Here is a 16473-nt window from a genome sequence, read left to right as displayed (position 1 = left end):
TCAAGTCAGACATGGGCTCTGGGATGGGGCTGGCCTGGGGCTTCCCAGGTGGTACAGTCCTAGAGAACTCCACTGCTAGTACAGAAGGTGCAAGAGACGAGGGTTTGATCCCTGGGTCGGGAAGATCCCCCAGAGAAGGAAATGGCAACCCAGGTCAGTGTTCTTGCCTGGGAAATGCCAAGGACAGAGGAGCCTGCTGGGCCACAGTCCATGAAGTCATGAAGAGCTGGACACAACTGAAGGACTGAGCATGCATGCATGCACACATGGGGCTGGCCCAAGTTTGACAAGGTGTCATGGAGGAGCTGAGGTTGCAGATGGGAAACAAGAGCATTGCAGAGGAAGTGTTTAGAAGCAGTGACAAGATTTCAGAAATTAGGGGGTTGCAGAAGGATTAAAAGAAGGCGCAGACAGCCTCAAGGGCACAGAGAGGCTTCCAAGTTGCCCTACCTGCATCCCCAGGCTTGCAGAAGGCAGGCTAATCTCACGGCACATACTAGGTTCCTCTGAATTGACTGTTTGCCTGAACACACAGTGTGGTCCATGGGTTAAGAATGAGGGGATTGGTGCCACTGGCTGGGGCTGACAGACTAGGAACATGTAGGACTCTCCGCTCTGCTGCGGCTGAGCAGGAGGCCTCTGCCTTGGAGGGGCTGACACATAACCCCTGGCCCTGATCCTACTCTGACATAACCCATCAGTGTGAAAGTGTGGAAGTGTTAGTCATTCAGTTGTGTCTGACTCTTTGCAACCTCATGGACTGCAGCCCGCCAGGCTCCTCTGTCCATGCAATTCTCCAGGCAAGAATACTGGAGTGGGTAGCCATTCCCTTCCCCAGGAGATCTTCCTGACCCAGGGATTGAATCCAGGTCTCCCAAATTGCAGGTGGATTCTTTACTGTCTGAGCCACCAGGGATAACCTGCCAGTTGACCCTCAGACCCCAGGTAACCAGGCCCCCTTAACTCAGCTGACTGGGTGACTGCCCTACCCTTAACACCTAATCCTTTGAGACTGAGACCAAACCCTCAGCCAGGACTAGTAACTCAGTGACCTAGGACAGCATGAGCACAGCAGGTATCCCAAACTATAGCTCACGGTTCCTCTGTTAATTTCACTTGGGGGAAAAGAGCCATGTTTTGTTATAATGGGCCGGATATCATGCTAATAATGTAAGCAAACTCATTTTGACAAACTTCCCATTTTCATTGTTTAATATCAGTACTTTTCTTTTATGTTGTTTAAAGAATGATCTCAGATTCTCTAGGTTTTCACAGAGAAAACACACTGAATCAATGTTTTAGATTGAAACAAAGACATTGGAAGCAAATTTAAATAAGACGTGGTTTTATACATCGTTGGCTGCGTAACAATTGATAGATTAGCTTCCCTTTATTTTTCTTCAAAGCAAAAAAAATTCCAATTGAACGATGCTTTGAAAATAGCTAACTGGAAGCGTGAGGGACTTGCTGAGAGAGTTGAGGTGACAAGACCACACATGTTCGTGTGTTTCCTGGAAAAAAATTTCCAATTTAAAGAGATTTGGGTGCTGCCGTTATTTCTTCAGCTATAATGCTTAAGGATGGAAAAGATAGCTTTTCTTAAGAAAACATTAGATGTCAACTTTTAAAAAAGTGACTTTTTTTCCTTTTTCAAGATGTTTCACTTATCTCTTCATAGTTTTATTATTTGACGTTGACATCTTTGACACACTCACCTTTCCAGCAGCACCTGGGGACAGCACAGGGCTGTGTCTTCAGGAAACAGGAGCTTTGCTCCTCCGCATGGCTCCTCACACTTGCTGGACCACCGTCTCCTGAGGCACCTCCGCATCTCTGAGACCTTTCCTCAGCCCCCTGTGCGCCGGCCCCTGCTCCACCCTGTGCAACCTCGTCTGCACACCTCTCTCCCTGTTGACTGAGACATGTTATCCTTGCTTCCGTTGCCAAATTCCTGGCAGATTGCTCCCTGTTCACCATCTCGTAAGATTAATTCTAGATTACAGTGTTTCTGAGTAGCTTGAGTTCCTAAAATAGGTTGCACATAGACCAAGGTGGAAAATTGAGCTAATTAAGTTGCTGAAATCAAATGAATTTTGTGTTATAACAGATCCTGGTCCATCAGACCCTCTCCTAGCAGTGTTAGCTCTTGAGCACTGCAGTAAAAATCAGAAATAAGCAAGAAGAAAGTCTTCTAAGTGATGAGTCCAATAATTGTCACAGAATCCACATAACTTTATTCCTTTGATTAAATTTAACAAAACGTTATTGAGTATTTTCTATCTGCCAGATGCTGTCCTGGGTGGTAGGAATACTGAGATGAATAATTTATCTCCCTCTCACCTTCTTCCAGAAAGGATCTGAGGCAGCTCATAGCAGAAACATATAAAATAAAATGGCCAAATACAGGTTTTGAAAACTCTGGGCAAGGCAAATATAAATTAAAATAGGTCACGTCTAGGGTGAAAAGAAGACATGGATACACGGCCAATGACAGCCTTCGTAATTGTGATACCTGAGCTGTGAATTTGACTCTAAGCACATTAAGTGGCCAAGGCGAAAGGGAAAAATGGTCAGCTATACAGAGAAACTGTGTAGTTACTCAGGGGGAAACAACGAACAAGATATGGTTCCTAACGACAAGGAATTCTTCATTCGGCAGGAGAGACAGATCTGCAGCAAACATCTGTAGAGCAAAGCTGTGTTATGATGGTCTGTATAAAGTGTTAGAAGGATAGAAAGAGGGGGAAATGTATTTCACTTGAGAAGGAGAAGATGCCCTGTGATCATTACCTCAAAAGAGGAAGTGGACACAGAGGAGAACGGTGTTTGAGACTGAGGGAAACAGAACCATGACCCTTGATTATAGAGGCCCCCAGCTTTGCACACGTAAGCATTGCTTCAGGTGCTTGTTAAGACTCTGAGTCATGAGGACTGGGACTTTTCACAAGGACTCAAGAATGCTAGTTCTAGTGCAGAGTGACCAGACTTTTGGAAACTCTGAAATAGGCTCTCCCCCTGTTGCACAGTGAAAGATGAAGTTGGAAAAGCAGGCTCAATCCACTTGGAGTGGGCCTCGTACGCTGCAGTTAGAAACTTGGGCTTTCTGGGTTATGGGGGACTCCGGACATTTAAAAGCCTAAGCAGGTGAATGACACTGTCAGATGTGTGTGTCTGTGTGTATGCCTGTGTTTGCTTTTCTTTTTCCAGATTTTAAATGCAACAGCTAGAGGATGAAAAGCAGCAAGGGACCAAAACAGGGAAACAAGTAGGAATATTGTTGCATGCTAAATTGTGTCCAACTCCTTGCGACCCCATGGACCAGACTCCTCTGTCCATGGGATTTCCCAAGCAGGAATACTGGAGTGGGTTGCCATTTCCTTCTCCAGGGGATCTTCCTGACCCAGGGATTGAACTCCTGTCTCCTGTTTCTCCTGCATTGGCAGGTGGATTCTTTACCCCTGAGCCACCTGAGAAGCCCTAGGAATATTGCAGGTCCAAATCAAAGAGGAGAAGGACGTGCTGAAGGTAATGGCAGGGGAAATGGAGAAGGTGGACAGTTTTTTTTGCAGTAAGCATGAGCCCGTTGTTGTATTATCAGCCACAGATTTACTCGTCTGGTTAATCCGCTGTTTTCTTATCTTACATACTATTATATTATGTCAGTTTCTGCCCTCTGGCATCTGGCCTAACTAAACCCACAAGCAGGGCAAAGGGTCCCTGCTGACCTCTTCATGGTCCACCTGTGGGTGGTGGGATGGCTCTAAAGAGCCGAGAGGGACGCTTACTCATTGTCATCTAGGGGAGGCAACCTCTCTTGTGCAGTGAGGGTAACATAGTGGATAGCAGTTTCTTGGTTTCTTTTTTTTATGTTTACACATTTTTTTTTCTGGCTACACTGTAGCAGCCTGTAGGATCTTACTTTTGCAACTGGGGATTGGACCTGCACCCGCTGTGTTGGAAGCACAGGGTCTCAACCATTGGACAGCCAGAGAAGTCCTTGTTTACACATTTTAAAAACTATATTTTTCATAAACAGATGAAATATGGAGGAGAGTAGTGAATCTTCATAATTATTTGGATTCTGCAATTTCAAGATTCTTATAACCTTTGTTCCGCTATATTGGAGTGTAATTGACAAAATTGTATATATTTAAAGCTACAATATGATGATTTGACATATCTGTGAAGTGATTACCATAATTAGGTTCATTAACACATCCACCCCTCACACGTAGTTACCTTTCTTGTGTGGTGGCAGGTAAGGTTTACTCTCTTAGCAACTTCCAAGCACAAACACAGTGCTTTGAGCTACAGTCACCACACTGTATGTTAGCTCCCCGGAGTGTGCTCATCCCATCACGGAAGACTTGTACCCTATTACCATCACCTCCCCATCTTCCCCACCGCACTGGCCCCCAGTAACCACCATTCTACTCTCTGTTTCTAGAGTTCCAGTTTTTCCTTCTCTCTCTTTTTTTAAATTCCACATATGAGTGAATCCATACAGCTCCAAACTCTTCCTCTTACCCTCTTCAATGTGTCTGGTGTTGGATTTGTTTTTCCTCCGATGCTGTGTGGACCTTCTTCACCAGACTCCTGAATGGCGACAAAGGCACTCTCCTCTGTGGGCGACTGTCTTAACTGCTGCCCTTTGGTGGAAATACAAGAGAAAACTCCTATCTCACTATTTTGCTGACATCGCTGCTATTCGTTTTTATTTGTTCTGAGAAAATAGCCAATAATGTCCAATTCACTGAATTCTGCAAACACAATGTCTCCCTCTCAAAAATGGCAGTAAATGCCAGCACCTTTGCATGTAGCTCACAAAAAGTACAGTGTCTGAAGCTGGACGGGCTTCCCATACAAGGCCCAGTTGTTTGAGTCTCCTCTCATGCTTTCAGGGGTGTTTATTTGAGCAACAAGTCTATGATCCAGTCTGTTATTTAATTTATGGTACGAGAGCCACTGAGGACAGTCCTAAGACAAAGTCAAATGAATAACACTGACTGGGATCCACTGATGAGACCTCTGGTCAGCAGGATAATGACCTCCCAGAGACGTCCGTGTCCTAATCCCTAGGGCCTGGGAATATGTTATCTTGCGTGGCAGAAGGGGTCTATTGGTTTGCTGAGGCTGCTGTAACAAAGTACCACAAACTGGGTGGTTTAAACCACAGAAATTTAGTTTCTCACAGTTCTGGAGGCTACAGGTTCAAAATCAAGATGGGTCCTTCTGAGGGCTGTGAGGAAAGCCTCTGTCTGTTCCAGGCCTCTCTCCTGGACTGTCTGTTCCAGGCCTCTCTCCTGGACTTGGACCTTCTCCTTGTGTTTCTTTGCATCATCTTGCCTTTATGTGTGTCTGTGTCTGGGTCCAAATTTCCTCTTTCAATAAGGAAATCAATCATATTGGACTAAGGCCTGCCCTTCAGGACAAAATCTTCACTGACTACATTACGATTCGATTTTCAAATAAGTTCACATTCTGGGGTTGAAGACTTCCAGCTTTGAATCTGGGAGACACAATTCAACCCACAATAAGGTACTTTGCAGATAGGACTCAAGTTAAGGATGATGAGATGGAGAGATGACTCCGAATGATCCAGAAGAGCCCAGTAAGTCCTTAGAAGTGGAGAACCTTTCCTTTTGTGGTCAGGAAAGAAAGTTGTGATGACAGAAGGGTGCTAAGAGCAAGCAACACAGCTGCCTTTGAAGGTGGAGGAGGGGCCACAAGGCAGGAAATGGCGGTGGCCTCGGAGGCTGGAAAAGGCAAGGAAACAGATTCTCCCGCAGAAAGACCTCAGCCCTGCCGACACCTTGACTTAGCCCAGTGAGACCTGTTGTCAGACTTCCTACCCACAGATCACACATTTGTACTGTTTTCAGCCGCTCGGTTTGTGGTAATTCGTTACACAGCAATCAAAAACGAATACAACCCCATCCCAACCACAGCCCCTAAATTCACCACTCAGGCTCCCATCCCCCATAAATGCTGCCTCTCTTCTGGGAGTCACTCTCCACAGAGCTTTCCCCATAGAACTGATCAGAGCTGAGGCAGGCAGGAAACTCATACCAGGGCCCTGTAACAACCTAGGGGGTGGGGAAAGCTGGGAAGTGGGAGGGAGTTTCAAGAGGGAGTGCACATACGTACGTCTATGGCTAATTCATACTGATTTATGACAGAAATAAAACCAATACTGTAAAATAATCATCAATTAAAAATAAATAAATACAATTTTAAAAAGTCAGGTTTAGTGTCAGCTTCCTGGCAGAGCGTCTAGCCAGCCCATGGCCACTCCACTGTGCACCCCCTGACTTCAGAGTGAGACCAGACAGCATGGTCAGAGGAGATGCTCCTGTCTGCCCTGAGCTGACAGAGCAGGATGGACAGTCTCTCTGGAGATCTTGAGCTCAGAGGCTCTGGGACCAGGAGTTGGGAGCTGGTTTCTGTTAATGACAGAGGTACGAAGGGAAGGTCTGTGTGTTAGCACTGCTGAGGGGCTCGGTGCCGTGCTGCCCTGCCTGCACCAGTCTGCAAAGAGTTTGTATGACTGGCCAGGAGCCTGAGCACTTGGCATTTGCTAATCCAGAAAGTCCAACCAAGACTGCACTGGAGAGAAGTGAAAAAAGTAAGTGTTAGTTGCTCAGTCGTGTCCAGTCCCATGGACTGTAACCCACGAGGCTTCTCTGTCCATAGAATTCTTCAGGCAAGAATACTGGAGTGAGTAGCCATTCTCTTCTCTAGGGGATCTTCCCGACCCAGGGATTGAACCCAGGTCTCCTGCATTGCGGGCAGAGTCGTTACTGTCTGAGCCATCAAGGGGAGAGAATGAAAGGGAGCTGCAGGAAAGGCCAGGGCAGGATGTTGCCATCCATCTGGGGCGGTGGGAGGAGGCTGCCACTCCTGGCTAAAAGAGGTCTCAGAGGAGTTTCCGGGTTCATTGTTACAATGAAGTGTTGTCAAATGACTCCGCCTTTTCTCTCCAAATCCAGTAACCAATTTCTGGAGGCCTTATTTTCTTCTAGAAGAGCTAAACCGCACATCTCTTACTGTAGGTGGTTCTTGCCCTTATCTATCCTTACACAGAGGCTGGCGAAATCCTCAATTGCCTCTCAGTGCTTTTGTTTTGTTTTAACGTGTTTGATTTTTGAAAGCTGTTAAGACCTAGATTGGAGACTCTTAGATGATCAGATCCTCTCCGGTGTCAGGATGCTTAAACAAGGCTCTAGTCTTTCCTTTGTATCTATTCCATCAGGAACTGCTGGAGATAAAAGCAAACGTCTTAGAAAAGCAAGTGTGACATCTGGTTCACTATCAGGAATATATCTCTACCTGCCAAGCAAGACTGTAAGGCAATCTGGAACCAGTTACTATGCAAACTTGTTTTATTTCAAAACCGTATATCACCTGACTTACCTTTCTATTTATTGCCTGTCTTGAATTCTTTTTCAGTATCAAGATGCTCCTAATGAAACACAGTTGACCTGAGCTTTGAGGTGAATGGGGAGAAAGGAGTTTGTCAAAAGGACTTAAAGGGAAAGTGCTCTTATTTCCTCTAGCTTTTGTGGCTGCAACGTCACCCCAGAAACCAAGCCGTGGTTCTAAAGGAAGAGAGGGAAACTGGTGGTGCTTTGATGCCCAAAATTGTATCACAGGAGCTGGTTTGAAGATGTAGTGAATGAGCAGTGCATTCCTGCGCTGACGGGTAATATGGGGTCAGGTGCCGGTCTGGCCACTGCCTGGTGTGTTGAAAGGTCTCAGATGGAGATGCTGGAGAGCAGGCCTGTGCTTGCATCAGCTGCTCTCAACTGCCTCCCTCCCTCGCCTGGCAGGGCATTGGCGAAGGCCTTGAGAGGACTTTCAGGTGGCAAGGGTAGCCGTCAGCTGCTGTGTGCTAACCAGAGAGCGCCCCAGCTCTTCCAGATGCTTGTGTCTTCCCTGGTGAGTATTTGATGTGCAAGAACCCAGCAGTGCCAAATGGCAGGCAAAGCCATACATCCTCAGTGTGAGCACACAAGACTGGGGCACAGTAGGCCCGTGAAAGAGGACTGTTGTTTATATAGCAGCCTTTGGATTTTCTTACTTCCTGTACGTTATCCTGTAATACCTTTCAGAAAAACCTGGTGAAGACGCTGCCGTCTTTCCCATCTTACAGATGAAGACGTGGCGGTGCAAAGGGCTGACTGACTTACTGTTAAGTTGAAGTGAGCCTCAAGCCCCTTTCTTCTGACTCTAATGCAGGGATCTCAAACTCAGATACCCAAAGGATCAGGGGAGTAATCGTGGGCCAGTAACAGTGGCCCGGAGAGCACACGGCCCGTCCTCAGGGCAGCATCTTTCAGCAAAAGAGGTGCTGCCACCCGAGAATCCAGGTCCAGAGTTGCCAGAGTCTTCTAGTTTTTCATTCCACAATACGGATTTGTGTGTGTGTGTGTGTGTGTGTGTGTGTGTGTGTGTGTGTGTATGTGTGATGGCAACTTATTCAAAATGCTTGATAAACACTAAAGAACAGGACTTCCTTGGTGGTCCTGGGTCTGACTCTCTGCTCCCAATACAGGAGGCCCCGGGTTCAGTCCTTGGTCAGGGAACTAGATCCCACATGCCGCAACTAAAGATCTTATGGGCTGCAACTAAGACTCAGCACAGACAAATAAATAAATATTAAAAAAAAAAAACCAACAACAACACACACACTGAAAACAAAAACAACTTTCTGGGTCTTAAGTAGCTGTCTGAAGGCCCTGTCTTGTTTCCCCCCCAGTTTGCAATGTCTGCTGGTGGCTCATTTCACATTAATTGAGCACCGACTATGTCCAGGGACTCTGCTGAGTACAGGTGGACGGGAAGAGTCCCTATTTAAATGGAGTCAATTTGCTGGTGGAGGTTCCTTTATTCATATCCACTGAGTATCTACTTTATATCCATATCTACTTTAGACTCAGCTTCTAGTCCTGGTCACATGCTGGCTGCTAGGGTTTAAAATAAACCACACAGTTGCACAACAAGGTGACTGTTTTTAATGCCACTGACTGTGCAGTTAAAAACCGTTAACATGGTGAATTTTATGTTATTTATATTTCACAACTATAAAGTCATGCTATAAAACAATGTAATTTTTATCTTCTGCAAAGATAAAATCTAAATGAGAAGAGAAAATTTAGTGCTATCAAATAACTTACTTCAGCAGATATCTGAGCAGCCACTGTGCATGAAGCACCAGTCTAGGTGCAGGAATAGAAAGTTGCAGGAAATTAGTTCCTGTCTCCAAACGTAGCTTCTACCCAGAGATGAGAGTAATGCTGGAAGCAGCCTAGGGTTTTGCAGTTGATAGATGATAACTCCCTGCCAGGCCCTTTAGAAAAGTCTTTGTGTACACTGGCTATTTCATAGGCACCTCATATGAGCAACCCTATGGGCCTGATACTATTATCAACCTCGTTTTACAGAAGAGGTGACCGAGGCTCAGAGAGGTCAGCCTCTTGCCCTAGGTCACACAGCGCTAGTGAGTGGGGAAGCCAGGGTTTGAGCCCACATACACTTGACTCCAGTGCCCACAGCAGAGGGGTCGTAAGGTGCCTGGTGTAACCAGCCAGCAGAGATCCATGGGGCTCAGGAGACAGAGTGCTGAGGAGGCTGGGCAAGATGGACCAAGATGCGAGCACCGCACCCCACGCAGGTAAGCGTGCTGCGGGTCTCCTGCTCCAAGTCCACTGCGGTTTCACAGCTCCTATCTCAGTCTGGGTGGCTGGTAAACAGCAGAAATGCACTGCTAACAGCTCTGGAGGCTGGAAGTCTGAGCTCGGGGTGCCAGCATGGTCAGGTGGGGGCCCTCTTCCAGGTCACAGACCTCTCCTTGTGTCCTCAAGTGGCAGGAGGGACGAGGGAGCTTGGTGGGGTCTCTTGTATAAAAGCATGCGTGAATAGTTGTGTCCGACCCTTTGTGACCCCGGGGACTGTGGCCCACCAGGATCCTCTGTCCATGGGATTCTCCAGGCAAGAGTACTGGAGTGGGTTGCATTTCCTCCTCCAGAGGATCTTCCTGACCCAGGGATTGAACCTGTTTCTCTTGTGTCTCTTGTGTCTCCTGTGTCTCCTGCGCTGGCCAGAGGATTCTGTGCCACTGCACCACCTGTAAGTACTAATAGCATTCATGAGGCTCTATCATCAAAACCTAATCACCTCTCAAGGCCCCAGCTTCCAATACCATCATCTTTGAGGATCAGGATTTTAGCATATGCATTTTGGGGGACACAAACATTCAGTCCATAGCAGTCATGAATGCTAATTTCTAAAGAATGAGAGATGGAGAAAATGGAGAAGGACATGCTGGTCACAAGAAGCAGTTTAACACAGGGCAGGGGCAGGGGCTGTCCATACCATGGAGCCCTCAACACCCAGCTGTGACACAGGGAAAGGTGACCTCACACAATGTGGGTGACATCTGAGGGTGATGGCAGCCATGGCAGGCCTGGGTACCTGCTTGGAGCTGGTGCAACCTTAGCAACAGACACCCCGCCTCACCACGGGACAGGAGGGAGTCGTCAGGGACCATCTAGCAGTTTAGTGGGCTCAAGTTGAAGACTCTTCAAATAATGGGATGGTTGGCTTCCAAGGGCGCCTGGAGGTTCTACCAATATGCAGGGGGTGAAGACTAAGAAATGCAGTTGGGTGTAGCTGATGTAGCGCTGTTTTAGGCAGATGAACTGAACTGTAGATGCAGGGGATACGACACTCAGCCAGGCTGGCCTGAGGCACATGTCATTCACTCCATAAATACTGAGTATGTTCCATGAGGGCCATGCTCTGCTTTATTTTTTAAATTTTTATTTAATTTTTTTATTTTAATTTAATTTTATTTTTTAAACTTTACATAATTTATTTTTTAAATTTTTATTTAAAAATATCTATATCAAGATGTTTTATTGAAGTATAGTTGATTTACAATATTAAATTAGTTTTGGGTGTTCAGCACAGTGATGCAATATTTTTACAGGCCATGCTGTTTTCAATGTTGGGGACACACCAGTGAACAAGGCAGGTGAGTTCCCTGACAGCTTATTTATATGGATAATACACAAGTTAAAAAAGTATATATAATCAGAAATTTTCAGACAGTGACAAGCATATAAAGACAACAGGGGAGGAGCTACAAAGTGATGGTGGTCACTAGTCTAGCTAAGAACATTTAGGGAAGGCTTCTCTGAGGAGGTGACTTGGAGCTGAGACCTGAATGGTAAGATAGGAGTGGCCATGAGTTGGAGTGCAGAAGGCAGAGGGGAAAGTGGTGCTAAGGCCCTGTGGCAGATGTGAGCTGTTTCCTGCAGCTTTGAACATATCTGAGGAAAGGAGGAAGTCAATGTGGTTGGTGAGAAAAGAAAGGTTAAGAGATGAGGTTGGGAGAGGACCAGACCATATTGGGTCTTGCAGGCTCCAGGCCATAAACGAACATGTACTGGAGCAGCCTCAGCACTGAAGCAAGGAAGGAAGAAGTTTCTGGACCAGCTGGGAAGGATCCCGGGAAAACAAGCTGGGCCACAGAGTGAACTCCTGTGAGTCTGGTTGACTGTCCAAAGGGACCTGGGCAATCCAAGCTTGGGTGTGGTCACATTAATGCAAGGTGCTCCTCTGCGGAGCAGAATGTAGAAGTCCATCTAGGAAGTGCCCAGCCAAGTCAGCCCCAGCCAGAGGCGAGGGGGTGGGGGTAGGGGCAACACAGGAAAAGATCTCGGGCAGGTTAACAGGGCCTCTGTGAATTTCAGGGCTAACTGGGGAAGAGAAGCCAAAGCCCAGGTAACCGCTAGGCGAGAACACTGTCGAGCTGAAGGCGGTTGTAGTGGAGGAGGATTTGGGGGAAAGGCGATGGTGGGGGCACCGGCTCCAAGCTCAGTCCTAGGCAGAGCACTGGCAATAAGGCTGATTTGGGCGCCACCTGCTGGTGGGATGCAGCCGCTGCTAGTCTCCTGGTTCTAGTCAGGACCACCTGAAGCGGAGGCCAGAAGGGACTCTGTGATCTAATTCTTACTATTTCAGTTTTGTATAAGGTATGAATCCAATAGATGCTAAATTTTCTGTGCAGAAATTTTAAAGTAGTATCAAAACAGGGAAAATGACTCAAATTCCTTAACCACTTGGAAAAGACAAAGGATTGCAAAGAGAATTTTTATAGTGAGCAGCCATCAAGTCCCATCCTTCACAGGGTTGGTGGAGGGGGGGCAGTCTGTAGCTATTCCTTGCATCAAGCTTACAGAGAGACTCCAAGGAGAGTGCTTGGAGAGCTTGATCAGTGTTTCCTGAACAGAAAGACACTGGACTAGGATCTGATTTCTGCCTACAAGATCCAACCCACATAAAATGGGCTGTCTGCCTAGGAAAAGAGAGTAAAAATAAGTAGTTGCTGATTCAGGCAGAGTTAGTAGGGGCAAAGAGTGTGTGTGTGTGTGTGTGTGTGTGTGGTGTGGGTGATGTGTGTGGTGTGTGTATACCCAGGTGTGTGTGTGTGTGTGTGTGTGTGTGTGGTGTGGGTGATGTGTGTGGTGTGTGTATACCCAGGTGTGTGTGTGTGTGGTGTGTGAGTGTGGTGTATGTGTGGTGTGTATGTGTGGTGTGTGTGTGGGGTGTGTGTGTGTGGGGGGTGTGTGTGGTATGTGTGGTGTGTGTGGTGTGTGTGTGTGTGTGCGTGCCCCCAGATGTTCTGGAAAAGAGGAGTTTTTGTTGAGGGGTGGTTGTTGTGGTTGTTGCTCTTCAAGGAAATAGCAGGTATTGATGTAAATAGCCAAGTATAATCAACATCACAGGTGTTGCAGTGGTAAAGAAAACACCTGCCAATGTAGGAGATGCAACAGATGTGAGTTCGATCCCTGGGTCGGGAAGATCCCTGGGAGAAGGAAATGATTACCCACTCCGATATTCTTGCCTGGAAAATTCCATGGACAGAAGAGCCTGGTGGGCTCCAGTCCATGGGGGTCACAAAGAGTCAAAGGCAACGGAGCATACAATAAACATGACAAGATAGGAAATATTATATTTCCCAAAGTGAACGCCTATTTTTTTTTCTAATTACAAAAATATTGCATGCTAGCTGAAATTTAAACATCTCTTAAATATCCATTAGCAGAAAATGAATTTCTCCTTTATTCCCCATGCTGGTCTTCAGGCCGTTTCCCATCGTTAACAATCTCAATCTACGTTCTGGGGTTCGGTCTTCTGCGCTGTGACCAGCAGGTGGCAGCACACCACTGCGTTAAAGGGACTCAGACACGACGATTGGAGAGGCAAGTTTCTGCCAGCAGCTGCTGCTGCTGCTAAGTCGCTTCAGTCGTGTCCGACTCTGTGCGACCCCATAGACGGCAGCCCACCAGGCCCCGCCGTCCCTGGGATTCTCCAGGCAAGAACACTGGAGTGGGTTGCCATTTCCTCCTCCAATGCATGAAAGTGAAAAGTGCAGAGAGCTACGTAAAATGGATTTAAAATTCTTTTAAGTTTTAAAAAACGATGTCAGGAAAACCTCCAGTAATTTTTTTACATGTTGAGAAACGGTCGGTTCTGGCCACTGTGACCTAGATTATTGCCCCTGAGCACTGAGATTTTGAGAACAAGAAAATAAAAGTTTAGAAAACAGGAAACTTGCTGGCTTATGTAATTGAAAAGTCCAGGGATTTGTTCTGAGGAAAGGGTTATGTGCTTCAGGTCTGGCTTGATCTGACTCCCTTCTATCAGCGGGGTCTTGGGTCTGCTTTCCTGATGTTTTCTGCTCTCCAGCCAGCTTTGTCCTAGGACTGCCTTCCCTTCTGCTGGAAAACGGTCGCAGCAGATCAAGCCCTCGTATCTGCATGTTTCACCTTCTAGAATGAAACTTTCACCCCCGCCTTTGTGCCGTCCCCCCAAATGCTGCCTTGGATCTCAGCAGCCTGAATCAAATCGCTTGCCCTTTCTGAAAGCAAACACAGTGATTGGGGGATGGAGCTGTGTTCGTTCACTGGAGCCTGAGTTTCACGCCCCACGGAAGCAGCCAAGATTCCCCTGAAGTACATGGACTTGGGGTGAGGGAAATACCTGGGTGACTAAGAAGAGCTAACATGGGAGGAGGGGTGGATGTTTGGTGGCCACGTGTGGACCATCAGCATGACTCTGGTAACCTAGGTCTTGGGGAGTCCTAGTGATCACCAGTAACCTGGGAAAGGCATAGGAACAAACCTCAAGGTAGCAAGTCAGACAATCTCCTTCAGGCCTGCCCACTCCAACCCACCCTCCACCCAGCTAGCCCCTGAAGGGCTTCTCCAGGCTGCACATTTGACTGAACATTTCTCTACTGCAAACCCTACTGATGGCTCCTGTTCTCCAAGCTCACGTTTTTAGCATGGCACACGAGGCCCTGCACCCTCTAGTTCCCAATCTCTCCAGCCTCATCATCAGCTTCTACTATCTCCAGCACCCACTTTAGCCTCCAGCCACCCCGATCTGCTTGTTCCTCTCTTCACTCTGATGGGAGGGTCTTTCCATTTTTCTCACCTGAGTTGACTCCTCTTTCTCCTTCCAAAGTTAGCTCATGTGTCACCATTTCCTCCAAAGCCTCTTCTACTGATGCCCCCAGGGTGCATGCTGCCCTTGCCCTTGGCCTGAATACCACACCAGGTAAAAATCCGCAACATGGCTTTAACCACGAAGTGTTGCAAAGATCTGCTAGGCATGGGCCTCCCTCTCCTGAACTGTGCAATTCTGGATGGCATAGGACTGAGACAGGGGCTCAAGAGTTGTTTAAGGAACTGCTAGAAGGCATTTTCAACCCTCCTCAGCAGCACAGGGTGGGGGCATTTTCTTCTCTGGGAGGCAGATAGTGGTTTTTTCCCCCTGAAGAACTGAACTTCCTCAGTCTACTTTTTTTTCCCCTTAAGAACCCCACCATCCCATTGGCCTGAGTGATCTTCTAGGATCCCTTCTAGTCTTAAAGTATATGATTCATCACTGGAAAGAGCACTGGAGCCGCAGAAAGTCCCACTGATCAAGTTGCTGGAGAAGCTGAGCTTCCTTCTACAGAAAGTCAGGAGTGGATCATTGGGAATAGCCCCAGGTTTTGGATGTACTAGGATCTAAGTCATACAAGATTTCCATAGTCTGCAATCACTCCATTTTATTCCCCCCCAAAAAAGGCATTTTCATTTTTGCAGAGATTTATATATTTTTTTTCTTCCTAGCTTCCTGGCTGATCTGCTAGGGTGGAAAGGTCCCAGTGTTCCATGAATTGGCAGGGAGGTCAACAGAGTTGGGCCGTTTGGAATGACATTACCATGGCTACTAAGGAAAGTTCACATTTTTTGAAAGCTCACTTTACTACCTATCATTTTACATATATAAATGCATTGTAAATTATCATGTGTGATTCAATATTTACAACATCCTGTGAGGTCACACCAGTATTATCCCCATTTTACAGATGAGAAAACTGAAGTACAGAAAGGTTAAGTTGCTTACCGAAGGCCGTGAAGCTACTCAGTGACCAAGACAGGATTCAAATGCAAGCACTCTGGACCCCCAGACCCCCAACCACCATTCTGTACTGCCAGTCTTATCCAGGCTGTGTAGGATGAAGGAGGGAGAGGGGCATCTGAACTGGTGGGACCTTCCCTGAGCTGCCACCCAAGCTGCTGGATTCAAATGACCCAACGTGGCTCAGTTGGACCCATCCAGGAGTCTTTGCATATGGGTGCTCAGTCACTCTGTTGTGTCGGATTCTTTGTGACCCAAAAGACTGTAGCCTGCCAGGCTCTCCTGTCCTTGGGATTTCCCAGGCAAGAATACTGGAGTAGGTTGCCATTTCCTTCTCTAGGAAGGAGAAGGAAACCTTCTCTAGGTCTTTAAAACACCCTAAATACTGATAATGAGAATTAAAATGCCTGCTATAGATCAATCACATTACAATCTTCAGAACACATCACAAGCTTTATTTCATTAGAGACTGACAGTGGCTCTGTGATGGAGGTATATCAGCTCCATTTTACAGGAGGAGAGTGTGAGGCTCAGCAAAGCTAAGTGGCCACTCAAGTGCCCCAAACAAGTGGACAGAGAGCTGGGACTTGCTCCTGGGGCACCTGTCTGTGAACTCAGAGTTTCTTCCCGTGTGGACATAGGCCTCCCAATCTCAGGAGGTTATCCAGTGGAAATGGCACTGGAATGGCTTCTTCTTAGTCTCTGTTCCCTGCTGCCCTCAGACAACACCCAGCTAGGCTGCTTCTCCCCCTTGCAGCCTCTGCCCAGCCGGCCAGGCAGGTCTGACGATGGAGATACCTGCTTCCATGTCTAGGGCGACCTTTTGCCACATCCACTCCCAATCTGTGCCCACTCCCTTTCCTCCAAACATCCCCTTTTCCCTTTGTCTAGAAATGTTTGAAGTCTGCCTCTGAGTCACTAACTAATCTCAGCTGGTGGCCAGTGTCCCCTCCCCCACTTCATGGGCCATCATTCCCCACATTCCTTCAGAGT

The sequence above is a fragment of the Bubalus kerabau genome, chromosome 6 (genome assembly GCF_029407905.1).
Source record: "Bubalus kerabau isolate K-KA32 ecotype Philippines breed swamp buffalo chromosome 6, PCC_UOA_SB_1v2, whole genome shotgun sequence".
NCBI classification, from domain to species: domain Eukaryota; kingdom Metazoa; phylum Chordata; class Mammalia; order Artiodactyla; family Bovidae; genus Bubalus; species Bubalus kerabau.
The sequence above is the reverse complement of the archived record's forward strand: the minus strand, read 5'-3'. Positions refer to the sequence as shown.